Here is a 3,837-nt window from a genome sequence, read left to right as displayed (position 1 = left end):
TCTTTACAAATAAAAATATGATAAGGAAATTTATAGCACAATTGCCAAGTTATGGAGTTATTGAGCTCTCAATAAGAGTCTTGACTTACAAAAATTATGGGTCAATAAATTTCTCCCCCTATGGACAAAATTACATAGCCTCATCATTAAAGGAAGATAGATATTTGAACTCTCATAACAACCATGCTGAAAATTATTTGAGGGACACTACCTGGAGACAATACTATACCCTTTTCCACTAATCCTAGTCAAAGATACCATAGCTTTCAACTCTGCCCAATTATTATAACCTCTCTGAAGGCCTAGTTTAAAAGAAACATTATATGAACCTAAATGAAATAGGTCAGCTCTACCATACACCTCCAAAGATATCCATTAGCTAGCACCATAAAAGAAACCTAATTATCTCTAATGACCTAATTTTTCTCATAGGTTTGGGCTTTGGAGATGACTTAACATCATCAACATATTTAATTTTATGACAAATTTCTAGTGGTGAGAAAGACTTCCCTTCAAAGATATTGACATTCTTAATGATTCACACACTAAAATAAGTATAGATTATTCTTTCCATTTCTTATTATGTCCAAATAAGCTAATAATTATTTTCCCATACTTCTTTAATGATGGAAAAATCCATCAAAATGTTCCATGCAGATTCAACGGTGGCTTCCACCACCAACAGGCTTCTTTTTGTTGTTCTAAAAAACTTGTTGAATATATATGTTGGTTGTGTAGTCTTCCTTAGTAGGACTTTTGGACCATATAAGTGTATATTTTTCATACTCAACCTAATAAAACTAATCTAAAATTATTGAATGAATATGTTACATTGTTGAGTTTTATGTCCATCTAAAACTAGAAATATATGTACCTCTTCCATTGTCCTTTATTTACTGGTATGAAACTATGAGTTCACTCATTGTTCACTTAGATAGTAGTATATTTGGGGGATACTTCCTATCAATCTATTTGTCTAACACACATCACTCATCCCCACTTTCTTTCCAGGCATAAACTCTAGGAATGCATGAGTTCCAAACTGCAATACAATATCAACCTTAAAGATGTTATCTGAAAATGAATAATAAGAAACAAATCCATGGTGTGGAATTGTTGATTTTTCATATATGAAAGTTTGTTTCACTCCAATGAAAATATTTCCAAATTATTTTCCATATATAAGAAATTTCTCTACATCAGAATAAGGTTCCTTGGAGGCTTACCCCAATTTTCTTCCACAACCTTAGCATAAGGTGTGAGCTGTTGGTTCTCTCTCACATTCATTTTTTAAGAAACATTAAGATTTCAGTTGTTGAACTTAGCTTCTTTTTCATGAATTATGTCTTCAATTAGTGATTCATAATATTTGGTAAACCTTCTACATTATAGCCATATTTCTTTAGTCCCTGTGATACACTGAAAATTTGAAGAGAATACATTGAGGTAAGCTACAGTGCCAACATTTCCTTTGTCAGGTGGGAAGCTAAATACAATTATGGCTATTTACTTGTCCTCCTATAGAAAGTAATAATATATTTCATCAGTGAAGATTGTCTTTGTAACTAACTTCAATTATCTCAATTAGGTTGTAACATGCAAAACAAATTGAAATGGAATTTTGACATGATCACCTTTGTTATTCCCTTTAGCTAAGCCCACTTGACAGCCCTTGTACAAAGTTATTCAACACATTAATGAAGTGCATGGGACTTTCCTATACATCAATATCAAGAAGTTAGAAATAAAATTTTATAGCCACATCAAAAGAACCCTATAATGGCTCGAGAGAAACTTTGATCATACATATTTGTATGATACCATTGCCCTGTTTTGGTATTCTGACATTGATGTAATGATAATAAGAGTTTCGTAACAAGGTTAATGATTTTATAAAAACATGAAACTCAAGCAATTTTTCTTCAGTTTTGCGATAATTTTCTTTAATAGTTTGCTTTATGGCATTACAAAAGTCGTACAACTACCACTTTGGCACTTTGAATTATTTCCACTATTGGGATTACTTGTGAATCCAATGCATGGATGCTTTTCCCAGTGGGAAGTAGTTTGGGATTTATAATTGGATCACCTCTAGGTCTAGGTAATACATAAAAACCCTCTAAAGCTTGCTTCAATCCCCCAAGTTCATTATCAACCACAACTAGCTTGAAAAGTCATAAAGAAATCCAAAGAGAGTGTGGAGATTCTCTTGATTAGCTGAGCGAAACCTTGTCTTTTCTTGATACCCAATCTAAGGCTCCTTTCTTGAAAATCTAAGAAATGAGCCAATTTTCTCTGAAACATTGACCACTTGACCTGTCATCTTTGGGTTCCTGTCAAAAAATGTAGAGATGGCCCCCGAAAATGCTTTTGTTATCTGCTTTAACAACTCGACATATTTTAGGATTCCATTGTACTTATTTCTATAAATATTTTCTATATTTTGGTATACTTTTTCTAAAAGAATCCCTCTAAAAGAATAGATTTCATCCTCAAGTCTATCTAGGACATTTATGTTAACTAGAGCTGCTACAAGCTCCATTGCAAAAGGTGGTTGTCCAATAACTTGTAGGTCATAGGGTAACAATCGAGATTCTATCTCCATGATCTTACTATATAATTTACCTACTACATAATCACTCTCTTCAGCTAAAATTTCTCTACCTTCCTCAAGAAGGGAAACATATCTGTCATGGTTGCATTGTTTAGCAGTACTAATGATATTGTTGACTATTTTTGTGCCTCTTCCACCATCCTTCAATGACTGGTATGAAGCTATGATTTCACTTAGCTAGTAGTATATATTAGGGATATTTCTTATCGAACTATCTGGGCAACACATATGACTCATCCCCACTTGCTTTCCAGGAATAAAATCTAGGGATCCATGAGTTCCAAAATCCAATACAACATCGACTTTAAAGATTTTATCCAAAAATGAGTAATAAGAAGAAAATCCATGGTATGTACTTGTTGATTTTGCAAAAATATGCTTCATTGGATCACCTTCATATCTGAAAGTTGGTTTCACTCCAAGGAAAACATTTCCAAACTGTTTTCCATTTACAAATAAGTTCCCTGCATCAGAATAAGGTTCCTTGGAGGCTTGCCCCAGTTTTCTTCCAAAGCCTTAGCATAAGGTGTGAGTTGTTGGTACTCTCTCACATACATTTTGTAAGAAACATTAAGATTTGGTTAGTTGGACTTAACTTCTTTGTCATGAGTTATGTCTTCAATCAGTACTTCAGAACTATCTGGTAAACCTTCTACATTATAGCCATCTTTCTTTAGTTCTTTTAAAATACTAAACAATTGAAGAGAATACATTGAGGGAAGTTGTAGTGCCAACATTGTTTTTGTCAGGTGGGAAGCTAAATACAATTATAGCTATTTACTTGTCCTTTTGCAAAAAGTAATAATATATTGCATCAGTGAAGACTGTCATTATAACTAAGGTAAATTATCTCAATTAGGTTGTAACATGCCAAAAAAAATGAAATTTCATTTTGACATGATCACCTTTGCTATTCACTTTAACTGAGCCCACTTGATATCCCTGGTAAAAAGTTGTTTGACAAGCTAATGATGTGCATGGGACTTTCCTATACATCAATATAAAGAAGTTAGAAGTAAATTTATACAGCCACTTTAAAAGAACCCTATAATGGCTCGAGAGAAACTTTGATCCTACATATTTATATGGTACCATGGCCCTATTTTAGTATTCTGACATCAATGTAATGATAATAAGTGTTTCAAAACGAGGTTAAAAATTTTAGAAAGCCAAGAAAAGAAAGAAAATCAAACAATTATTCTTCAATTGGTCAATAATTTTCT

General features: G+C 32.8%; 1 pseudogene; it reads right to left on the bottom strand.

Moving 5' to 3' along the window:
* Positions 1–1,964: 1,964 nt before the first annotated feature.
* On the bottom strand, positions 1,965–3,709 carry LOC149160683 (magnesium-chelatase subunit ChlH, chloroplastic-like; annotated as a pseudogene).
* Positions 3,710–3,837: the final 128 nt, after the last annotated feature.

Source organism: Pinus tabuliformis, chromosome 5_2, assembly GCF_031772625.1.
Source record: "Pinus tabuliformis cultivar Carrire ecotype Pingquan chromosome 5_2, CPIR1, whole genome shotgun sequence".
Taxonomy (NCBI): Eukaryota; Viridiplantae; Streptophyta; class Pinopsida; order Pinales; family Pinaceae; genus Pinus; species Pinus tabuliformis.
Note: the sequence above shows the minus strand (reverse complement) of the source record. Positions and strands in the feature narration are given on the sequence as shown.